This window comes from Mus musculus, chromosome 13, assembly GCF_000001635.26.
Source record: "Mus musculus strain C57BL/6J chromosome 13, GRCm38.p6 C57BL/6J".
Taxonomy (NCBI): domain Eukaryota; kingdom Metazoa; phylum Chordata; class Mammalia; order Rodentia; family Muridae; genus Mus; species Mus musculus.
Window position 1 is genome coordinate 74678189 of NC_000079.6, and position 11972 is coordinate 74690160.

The following is an 11972-nucleotide window of genomic DNA, read 5'->3' on the forward strand; positions in this document are numbered from 1 at the left end:
AAAAAGATAAGGAGGGACACTTCATACTCATCAAAGGTAAAACCTTCCAAGATGAACTCTCAATTCTGAACATCTATGCTCTAAATAAAAGGGCATCCAAATTCATTAAAGAAACTTTACTAAAGCTTAAAGCACACATAGAACTGCACACAATGACTTTGGGAGACATCAACACCCCACTGTCATCAACGGACAGATCACGGAAACAGAAACTAAGCAGAGACACATGGAAACTATCAGAAGTTATGAAACACATGGATTTAACAGATATCTACAAACATTTTACCCTAAAACAAAAGGATATACCTTCTTCTCAGCACCTCATGGTACCTTCTCTAAAATTGACCATATAACTGGTCACAAAACAGGCCTCAACAGATACAAATATATTGAAATTATCCCATGCATTCTATGTCCCATGCATTCTATCAGATCAGCACAGACTAAGGCTGATCTTCAATAACAACATGAATAATAGAAAGCCAAGGTTGATGTGGAAGCTGAACAACACTCTACTCAATGATAACTTGGTCAAGGAAAGGAAGAAAGAGAGAAGGAAAGAACAAATGAAAGGAAGGAAGGAAGGAATTAAAGACTTTTTAGAGTTTAATGAAAATGAAGCCACAACATACCCAATCTTATGCGACACAATGAAAGCTGTCCTAAAAGCCACAACATACCCAAACTTATGCGACACAATAAAAGCTGTCCTAAGAGGAAAACTCATAGCTCTGCGTGCCTCCAAAATGAAACTGGAGAGAGCATACACTAGCAGTTTGACAGCACATCTGAAAGCTCTAGTACAAAAAGAAGCAAATTCATCCAAGAGGAGTAGATAGCAGGAAATAATCAAACTCATGGCTGAAATCAAGCAAGTGGAATAAAAAACAAAAATCTAGCCGGGCGTGGTGGCGCACACCTTTAATCCCAGCACTCGGGAGGCAGAGGCAGGCGAATTTCTGAGTTCGAGGCCAGCCTGGTCTACAAAGTGAGTTCCAGGACAGCCAGAGCTATACAGAGAAACCCTGTCTCGAAAAACCAAATAGATAAATCCTTAGTCAGACTAACTAGAGGACATAGGGACTGCATCCTAATTAATAAAATCAGAAATGAAAATAATGGGAACTGAGGAAATTCAAAAAAATCATCAGATCCTACTACAATAGCCTTTACTTAACAAAACTGGAAAACCTGGATGTAATGGACAATTTTCTAGACAGATATCAGGTACCAAAGTTAAATCAGGATCAGATTAATGATCTAAACAGTCCCATATCCCATAAAGAAATGGAAACTTTCATTAATAGTGTCCCAACCTAAAGAAGCCCAGGACCTGATGGGTTTAGTTAAGAGTTCTATCAAACCTTCAAGGAAGACCTAATACCAATAGTCCTCAAAATATTCCACAAAATAGAAACAGAAGGAACTCTACCCAGTTCATTCTATGAAGCCATAATTGCTTTGATACCTACCCCATACAAAGACCCAACAAAGAAAGAGAACTTCAGACCAATTTCCCTAATGAATATCGATGCAAAAATACTCAATAAAATTCTCACAAACAGAATCCAAGATCACATTAAAAGGACCATAGTGATCAAGTAGGCTTCATCCCAGGGATGCAGTGATGGTTCAATATATGGAAGTCCATCAACGTAATCCACTATATAAGCAAACTCAAAGACAAGAACCACATGATCATCTCGTTAGATACTGAGAAAGCATTTGACAAAATCCAACACCCATTCATGATAGAAGTCTTGGAAAGATCAGGAATTCAAGGCCCATACCTAAACATAGTAAAATCAATATACAGCAAACCAGTAGCTAACATCAAACTAAAGGGAGAGAAACTTGAAGCAATCCCACTAAAATCAGGGACTAGGCAAGGCTGCCCACTCTCTCTCTGCCTATTCAATGTAGTACTTGAAGTCCTAACCAGAGCAATTAGACAACAAAATGAGATCAAAGGAATACATACTGGAAAAGACGAAGTCAAAATATCCATATTTGCAGATGATATGATAGTCTATATAAGTGACCCCACGAATTCCACCAGTGAACTCCTAAGCCTGATAAACAACTTGAGCAAAGTGGCTGGATATAAAATTAAACAAATCAGTGGCCTTCTCTGCACAAAGGATAAACAGGGTGAGAAAGAAATAAGGGAAACAACACCTGTCCCAATAGTCACTAATAATATAAAATATCTTGGTGTGAATCTAAGCAAGTGAAAGATCTGTATGATAAGAACTTCAAGTCTCTGAAGAAAGAAATTGAAGATCTCAGAAGATGGAAAGACCTCTTATGCTCATGGATTGGCAGGATTAATATAGTAAAAATGTCCATCTTGCCAAAATTTATCTACCTATTCAATGCAACTCCCATCAAAATTTCAACTCAATTCTTCATAGTTTTAGAAAGAGCAATTTCCAAATTCATCTGGAATAACAAAAAACCCAGGATATTGAAAACTATTCACGACAATAAAAGAACTGCTGGTGGAATCACCATCCCTGACCTCAAGCTGTACTACAGATCAATAGTGATAAAAACTGCAAGGTTTTGGTACAGTGACAGACAGGTAGATCAGTGTAATAGAATTGAAGACCCAGAAATGAACCCACAAACCTTTGGCGACTTGATCTTTCTCAAAGGAGCTAAAACCATCCAGTGGCAAAAAGAAAGCATTTTAAACAAATGGTGCTGGCTCAACTGGCAGTTAGTGTGTAGAAGAATGTGAATTGATCCATTCTTATCTCCTTGTGTAAAGCTCAAGTCCAAGTGGATCAAAGACTTTTAAATAAAACCAGATATTCTGAAACTCATAGAAGAGAAAGTGGGGAAAAGCCTCTAACATATGGGCACAGGGGAAAAATTCCTGAACAGAACACCAATAGCTTGTGATATAAGATCAACAATCAACAAATGGGACCTCATAAAATTGCAAAACTTCTGCAAGGCAAAAGATACTGTCAAGAAAACAAAAAGGCCACCAACAGATTGGGAAAATATCTTCACCAATCCTACATCTGACAGAGGGCTAATATCCAGTATACACAAAGAACTCAAGAAGTTAGTCTCCAGTGGAACAAATTACCCTATTAAAAAATGGGGTACAGAGCTAAACAAAGAATTCTTAACTGAGGAATACTGAATGGCTGAGAATCACCTGAAAAAATGTTCAACATCCTTAGTCATCAGGGAAATGCAAATCAAAACAACCCTGAGATTCCACCTCACACCATTCAGAATGGCTAAGATGAAAAGCTCAGGTAACAGTAGATGCTGGCGAGGATGTGGGGAAAGAGGAACACTCTTCCATTGCTGGTGGGATTGCAAGCTGGTACAACCACTCAGGAAATCAGTTTGGCAGTTCCTTAGAAAATTGGACCTAGTAGTAACTGAGGACCCAGCAATTCCACTCCTGGGCATATATCCAGAAGATGTTCCAACTTTTAACAAGGACACATGCTCTACTATGTTCATAGCAGCCTTATTTGTAACTAGAGTGAACCCAGATGTCCCTCAACAGAGGAATAGATACAGAAAATGTGGTACATTTACACAATGGAATAGTACTCAGCTATTAAATACAATGAACTTATGAAATTTGCAGGCAAATGGATGGATCTGGAGTATATCATCCTGAGTGAGGTAACCCAGTCACAAAAGAACATACATGATGTGCACTCACTGATAAGTGGATGTTAGCCCAGAAGCCCAGAAGCTTGGTATACCCAATATAATTCACAAACCACATGAAACTCAAGATGAAGTAAGACCACAGTGTGGATACTTCTATCTTAGAAGGGGGGAACAAAACATCCATGGAAGGAGTTACAGAGACAAGGTGTGGAGTAGAGACTGAAGAAATGACCATCTAGAGACTGACTCACCTGGGGATCCATCCTATTTACAGTCATCAAACCCAGACACTTGTAGATGCCAACAAGTGCTTGCTGAAAGAAGTCTGATTTAGTTCTCTCCTTAGAGGCTCTGCCAGTGCATCACAAAATACAGAGGTGGATGCTCACAGCCATCCATTGGACTGAGCATAGGATCCCCAAGAAAGGAGCTAGAGAAAGGACCCAAGGAGTTGAAGTGTTTGCAGCCCCATAGGAGGAAAAACAATATGAACTAGCCAGTACCCAGAGCTCCCAGGGACTAAACCACCGACCAAAGAGCACACATGGTGGGACTCATGGCTCCAGCTGCATAAGCAGATGGCCTAGTTGGACATCAATGGGAGGAGAGGCCCTTTGTCCTATTAAGGCTCTATGCCCCAGTATGGGGGAATGCCAGGGCCAGGAAGCAAGAGTAGGGGAGTTGATGAGTAGGGAGAAGGGAGAGGGGATAAGGTGAGGGTGTTTTTCGGAGGGGAAACCAGGAAAGGGGATAACATTTGAAATGTAAATAAATATTCAATAAAACACACACACACACACACACACACACACACACACACACACACACACAATTGGTCATCATTTAAAGTCATTAAAAGTGAATGCTAGAGGTTCAAATAGCTAATATGACCAGCTGGTGGAAGAGGCAGAGAGTTTCCAGGCACTTCAGTATCCAAAATCATGTTTCTCTTCTCACTTATAATATTCTATACTTTATGATTTTTCAGCAGTCTATAAAATCCATCTCTGAAAATAAATATTAAAGAATGAAAACTGTATAAAGATAGGAACTATGAGAACCTACACTGAAATATTTATTACAGTGACTTTGAACAGTTATCATAGAGTTCTTTGTACTCAGGCAAAAATAAGAAATTGTAATGAAAATGTCTGGTAAGAGAGAACATGAGACATACATGTATTCTACCAAAGGAGACTTTTTCCCACTCCTCTAAAGGCTGCTGAGTGTGTTCTCGCGAGGTGTATATAAGTTGGGTATTCAGCTGTATCAGTGTGGCAGAAGACACAATCTAGGTTTGGGAGAAATATTAAGAGCTGGCTTTGCTAGAGCTTGTATGGAAGTACATATTTTAGCCATAATATCACTGTGGGCTCCTTAAGGATAAATGAAATATTTTAGCCAAAAGGTGAAGAGAAAATATTGATGACTTATTGTTGAAGAGTTCTGAAAATGATTTTCAGTTGATGAGGAATCAATCTTGGGTCCAGCGATCTGTTGAGCAAAGCACAGGCAGGGAGAAGGGAGTCTTTCTTCTCTTCCCCAGCAGGAAGCAACCCACTCTCAAGTAAGTTTAGAATAACTCCGCATCAATCTGACTGGATCTTTCTAAAACTCAGTCTTGCCTCCGCCCACAGTTCCAAAACTCATAACATGGTAGTATGAAATGGATTTTTGAAGAATTAGCTGTCTGGAATTCATAATAAATTATGTCTTGGTCTATTCTTGCTTCCTTACTACAAAAAAATGGGTTAATGCTGTGAACACCTAATGTGAAATGGGCCAATGTTAACTACTCTTGAAGGTGAAAGGAAGCAGCAAAATTTTTAGTGCTTTGGCACAGGCAGCCTATCCATCATTCGAGCTTAAGGCTTCAGATAGATACCCAGGGATGTGACAAGAACAAAATACATTTTGAGGAGAGCGCTGCAAGTCTCTTATATCTCTGGAAACTGTGTAGATTTAATCTGGAGGGACCAAAGCAGGAATTGTGGATTGGGATAAAAATATTGTCAAGATTTGAGGTCTTACTACCATAACTTGTTAAGAGCCTCAATTCCTTACGGTGTTGGCAGTAATAGCACATAAGGCCAGACCCCACAGAAACAGTGCATTTATGTGGTTGATGCTATTTTTTTTTCTTCCATTTTTTATTAGGTATTTAGCTCATTTACATTTCCAATGCTATACCAAAAGTCCCCCATATCCACCCACCCCCACTCCCCTGCCCACCCACTCCCCCTTTTTGGCCCTGGTGTTCCCCTGTACTGGGGCATATAAAGTTTGCAAGTCCAATGGGCCTCTCTTTCCAGTGATGGCCGACTAGGCCATCTTTTGATATGTATGCAGCTAGAGTCAAGAGCTCCGGGGTACTGGTTAGTTCATAATGTTGTTCCACCTATAGGGTTGCAGATCCCTTTAGCTCCTTGGCTACTTTCTCTAGCTCCTCCATTGGGAGCCCTATGATCCATCCATTAGCTGACTGTGAGCATCCACTTCTGTGTTTGCTAGGCCCCGGCATAGTCTCACAAGAGACAGCTACATCTGGGTCCTTTCAATAAAATCTTGCTAGTGTATGCAATGGTGTCAGCGTTTGGATGCTGATTATGGGGTGGATCCCTGGATATGGCAGTCTCTACATGGTCCATCCTTTCATTTCAGCTCCAAACTTTGTCTCTGTAACTCCTACCATGGGTGTTTTGTTCCCAAATCTAAGGAGGGGCATAGTGTCGACACTTCAGTCTTCATTCTTCTTAAGTTTCATGTGTTTAGCAAATTATATCTTATATCTTGGGTATCCTAGGTTTGGGGCTAATATCCACTTATCAGTGAGTACATATTGTGTGAGTTCCTTTGTGAATGTGTTACCTCACTCAGGATGATGCCCTCCAGGTCCATCCATTTGCCTAGGAATTTCATAAATTCATTCTTTTTAATAGCTGAGTAGTACTCCATTGTGTAAATGTACCACATTTTCTGTATCCATTCCTCTGTTGAGGGGCATCTAGGTTCTTTCCAGCTTCTGGCTATTATAAATAAGGTTGCTATGAACATAGTGGAGCATGTGTCCTTCTTACCAGTTGGGGCATCTTCTGGATATTTGCCCAGGAGAGGTATTGCTGGATCCTCCGGTAGTACTATGTCCAATTTTCTGAGGAACTGCCAGACTGATTTCCAGAGTGGTTGTACAAGCCTGCACTCCCACCAACAATGGAGGAGTGTTCCTCTTTCTCCACATCCTCGCCAGCATCTGCTGTCACCTGAATTTTTGATCTTAGCCATTCTGACTGGTGTGAGGTGGAATCTCAGGGTTGTTTTGATTTGCATTTCCCTGATGATTAAGGATGTTGAACATTTTTTCAGGTGTTTCTCTGCCATTCGGTATTCCTCAGGTGAGAATTCTTTGTTCAGTTCTGAGCCCCATTTTTTAATGGGGTTATTTGATTTTCTGAAGCCCACCTTCTTGAGTTCTTTATATATGTTGGATATTAGTCCCCTATCTGATTTAGGATAGGTAAAGATCCTTTCCCAATCTGTTGGTGGTCTTTTTGTCTTATTGACGGTGTCTTTTGCCTTGCAGAAACTTTGGAGTTTCATTAGGTCCCATTTGTCAATTCTCGATCTTACAGCACAAGCCATTGCTGTTCTGTTCAGGAATTTTTCCCCTGTGCCCATATCTTCAAGGCTTTTCCCCACTTTCTCCTCTATAAGTTTCAGTGTCTCTGGTTTTATGTGAAGTTCCTTGATCCACTTAGATTTGACCTTAGTACAAGGAGATAAGTATGGATCGATGCGCATTCTTCTACACGATAACAACCAGTTGTGCCAGCACCAATTGTTGAAAATGCTGTCTTTCTTCCACTGGATGGTTTTAGCTCCCTTGTCGAAGATCAAGTGACCATAGGTGTGTGGGTTCATTTCTGGGTCTTCAATTCTATTCCATTGGTCTACTTGTCTGTCTCTATACCAGTACCATGCAGTTTTTAACACAATTGCTCTGTAGTAAAGCTTTAGGTCTGGCATGGTGATTCCGCCAGAAGTTCTTTTATCCTTGAGAAGACTTTTTGCTATCCTAGGTTTTTTGTTATTCCAGACAAATTTGCAAATTGCTCCTTCCAATTCGTTGAAGAATTGAGTTGGAATTTTGATGGGGATTGCATTGAATCTGTAGATTGCTTTTGGCAAGATAGCCATTTTTACAATATTGATCCTGCCAATCCATGAGCATGGGAGATCTTTCCATCTTCTGAGATCTTCTTTCATTTCTTTCTTCAAAGACATGAAGTTCTTATCATACAGATCTTTCACTTCCTTAGTTAGAGTCACGCCAAGATATTTTATATTATTTGTGACTATTGAGAAGGGTGTTGTTTCCCTAATTTCTTTCTCAGCCTGTTTATTCTTTGTATAGAGAAAGGCCATTGACTTGTTTGAGTTTATTTTATATCCAGCTACTTTACCGAAGCTGTTTATCAGGTTTAGGAGTTCTCTGGTAGAATTTTTAGGGTCACTTATATATACTATCATATCATCTGCAAAAAGTGATATTTTGACTTCCTCTTTTCCAATTTGTATCCCCTTGATCTCCTTTTGTTGTCGAATTGCTCTGGCTAATACTTCAAGTACTATGTTGAAAAGGTAGGGAGAAAGTGGGCAGCCTTGTCTAGTCCCTGATTTTAGTGGGATTGCTTCCAGCTTCTCTCCATTTACTTTGATGTTGGCTACTGGTTTGCTGTAGATTGCTTTTATCATGTTTAGGTATGGGCCTTGAATTCCTGATCTTTCCAACACTTTTATCATGAATGGGTGTTGGATCTTGTCAAATGCTTTTTCTGCATCTAACGAGATGATCATGTGGTTTTTGTCTTTGAGTTTGTTTATATAATGGATTACATTGATGGATTTTCGTATATTAAACCATCCCTGCATCCCTGGAATAAAACCTACTTGGTCAGGATGGATGATTGCTTTAATGTGTTCTTGGATTCGGTTAGCGAGAATTTTATTGAGGATTTTTGCATCGATATTCATAAGAGAAATTGGTCTGAAGTTCTCTATCTTTGTTGGGTCTTTCTGTGGTTTAGGTATCAGAGTAATAGTGGCTTCATAAAATGAGTTGGGTAGAGTACCTTCTACTTCTATTTTGTGAAATAGTTTGTGCAGAACTGGAACTAGATCTTCTTTGAAGGTCTGATGGAACTCTGCACTAAACCCATCTGGTCCTGGGCTTTTTTTGGTTGGGAGACTATTAATAACTGCTTCTATTTCTTTAGGTGATATGGGACTGTTTAGATGGTCAACTTGATCCTGATTCAACTTTGGTACCTGGTATCTGTCCAGAAATTTGTCCATTTCGTCCAGGTTTTCCAGTTTTGTTGAGTATAGCCTTTTGTAGAAGGATCTGATAGTGTTTTGGATTTCTTCAGGATCTGTTGTTATGTCTCCCTTTTCATTTCTGATTTTGTTAATTAGGATTTTGTCCCTGTGCCCTTTAGTGAGTCTAGCTAAGGGTTTATCTATCTTGTTGATTTTCTCAAAGAACCAACTCCTCGTTTGGTTAATTCTTTGAATAGTTCTTCTTGTTTCCACTTGGTTGATTTCACCCCTGAGTTTGATTATTTCCTGCCGTCTACTCCTCTTGGGTGAATTTGCTTCCTTTTTTTCTAGGGCTTTTAGATGTGTTGTCAAGCTGCTAGTATGTGCTGTCTCCCGTTTCTTCTTGGAGGCACTCAGAGCTATGAGTTTCCCTCTTAGAAATGCTTTCATTGTGTCCCATAGGTTTGGGTACATTGTGGCTTCATTTTCATTAAACTCTAAAAAGTCTTTAATTTCTTTCTTTATTCCTTCCTTGACCAAGGTATCATTGAGAAGAGTGTTATTCAGTTTCCACGTGAATGTTGGCTTTCCATTATTTATGTTGTTATTGAAGATCAGTCTTAGGCCATGGTGGTCTGATAGGATACATGGGACAGTTTCAATATTTTTGTATCTATTGAGGCCTGTTTTGTGACCAATTATATGGTCAATTTTGGAGAAGGTCCCGTGAGGTGCTGAGAAGAAGGTATATCCTTTTGTTTTAGGATAAAATGTTCTGTAGATATCTGTCAGGTCCATTTGTTTCATAACTTCTGTTAGTTTCACTGTGTCCCTGTTTAGTTTCTGTTTCCACGATCTGTCCTTTGAAGAAAGTAGTGTGTTGAAGTCTCCCACTATTATTGTGTGAGGTGCAATGTATGCTTTGAGCTTTACTAAAGTGTCTCTAATGAATGTGGCTGCCCTTGCATTTGGTGCGTAGATATTCAGAATTGAGAGTTCCTCTTGGAGGATTTTACCTTTGATGAGTATGAAGTGTCCCTCCTTGTCTTTTTTGATAACTTTGGGTTGGAAGTCGATTTTATCCGATATTAAAATGGCTACTCCAGCTTGTTTCTTCAGTCCATTTGTTTGGAAAATTGTTTTCCAGCCTTTCACTCTGAGGTAGTGTCTGTCTTTTTCCCTGAGATGGGTTTCCTGTAAGCAGCAGAATGTTGGGTCCTGTTTGTGTAGCCAGTCTGTTAGTCTATGTCTTTTTATTGGGGAATTGAGTCCATTGATATTAAGAGATATTAAGGAAAAGTAATTGTTGCTTCCTTTTATTTTTGTTGTTAGAGTTGGCATTCTGTTCTTGTGGCTGTCTTCTTTTTGGTTTGTTGAATGATTACTTTCTTGGTTGTTCTAGGGCATGATTTCTGTCCTTGTATTGCTTCTTTTCTGTTATTATCCTTTGAAGGGCTGGATTCGTGGAAAGATATTGTGTGAATTTGTTTTTGTCGTGGAATACTTTGGTTTCTCCATCTATGGTAATTGAGATTTTGGCCGGGTATAGTAGCCTGGGCTGGCATTTGTGTTCTCTTAGTGTCTGTATAACATCTGTCCAGGCTCTTCTGGCTTTCATAGTCTCTGGTGAAAAGTCTGGTGTAATTCTGATAGGCCTTCCTTTATATGTTACTTGACCTTTCTCCCTTACTGCTTTTAATATTCTTTCTTTATTTAGTGCATTTGTTGTTCTGATTATTATGTGTCGGGAGGAATTTCTTTTCTGGTCCAGTCTATTTGGAGTTCTGTAGGCTTCTTGTATGATCATGGGCATCTCTTTTTTTATGTTTGGGAAGTTTTCTTCTATTATTTTGTTGAAGATATTAGCTGGCCCTTTAAGTTGAAAATCTTCATTCTCATCAATTCCTATTATCTGTAGGTTTGGTCTTCTCATTGTGTCCTGGATTACCTGGATGTTTTGAGTTAGGATCCTTTTGCATTTTGTATTTTCTTTGACTGTTGTGTCAATGTTCTCTATGGAATCTTCTGCACCTGAGATTCTCTCTTTCATTTCTTGTATTCTGTTGCTGATGCTCGCATCTATGGTTCCAGATCTCTTTCCTAGGGTTTCTATCTCCAGCGTTGCCTCGCTTTGGGTTTTCTTTATTGTGTCTACTTCCCCTTTTAGTTCTAGTATGGTTTTGTTCATTTCCATCACCTGTTTGGATGTGTTTTCCTGTTTTTCTTTAATGATTTCTACCTGTTTGGCTGTGTTTTCCTGCTTTTCTTTAAGGGCCTGTAACTCTTTAGCAGTGCTCTCTTGTAATTCTTTAAGTGACTTATGAAAGTCCTTCTTGATGTCCTCTATCATCATCATGAGAAATGTTTTTAAATCTGGGTCTAGATTTTCGGTTGTGTTGGGGTGCCCAGGGCTAGGTGGGGTGGGAGTGCTGCGTTCTGATGATGGTGAGTGGTCTTGATTTTTGTTAGTAGGATTCTTACGTTTGCCTTTCCCCATCTGGTAATCTCTGAAGCTAGCTGTTTTAGTTGTCACTGTTAAGAGCTTGTTCTTCAGGTGACTCTGTTAGCCTCTATAAGCAGACCTGGAGGGTAGCACTCTCCTTAGTTTCAGTGGGCAGAGTATTCTCTGCAGGCAAGCTCTCTTCTTGCAGGGCAGGTACCAGATATCTGGTGTTCGAACCAGACTCCTGGCAGAAGTTGTGTTCCACTCACTAGAGGTCTTAGGATCTCCTGTGGAATCCTGTGTGGGCCCTTGCGGGTGTCAGGCGACTCTGCTGGCAAGGTAGCCCGGGGCTCGAGTGGAGCGGAAGGGGTTTGTGCCCCAGATCAAGCCCGGGTAGCCTGCTTCCCTATGTACAGCAGTCTCAGGTTCCGCGCGATTGGATTGGGGCAGGCGCTATGTTCCACTCACCAGAGGTCTTAGGATCCCGTGGGGAGTCCCGTGTGGGCCCTTGCGGGTGTTGGGCAAGACTCTGCTGGCAAGGTAGCCCCGGGGCTCGAGTCCGATG

The 11972-nt window shown here is 40.2% G+C and overlaps 1 protein-coding gene across 2 annotated transcripts in view; it reads left to right on the forward strand.

The window, feature by feature from the left end:
• Window positions 1-11972, forward strand: part of Erap1 (endoplasmic reticulum aminopeptidase 1) — a 53633-nt gene that overhangs the window by 38616 nt on the left and 3045 nt on the right. The gene's annotated exons all lie outside the window — the stretch shown is intronic.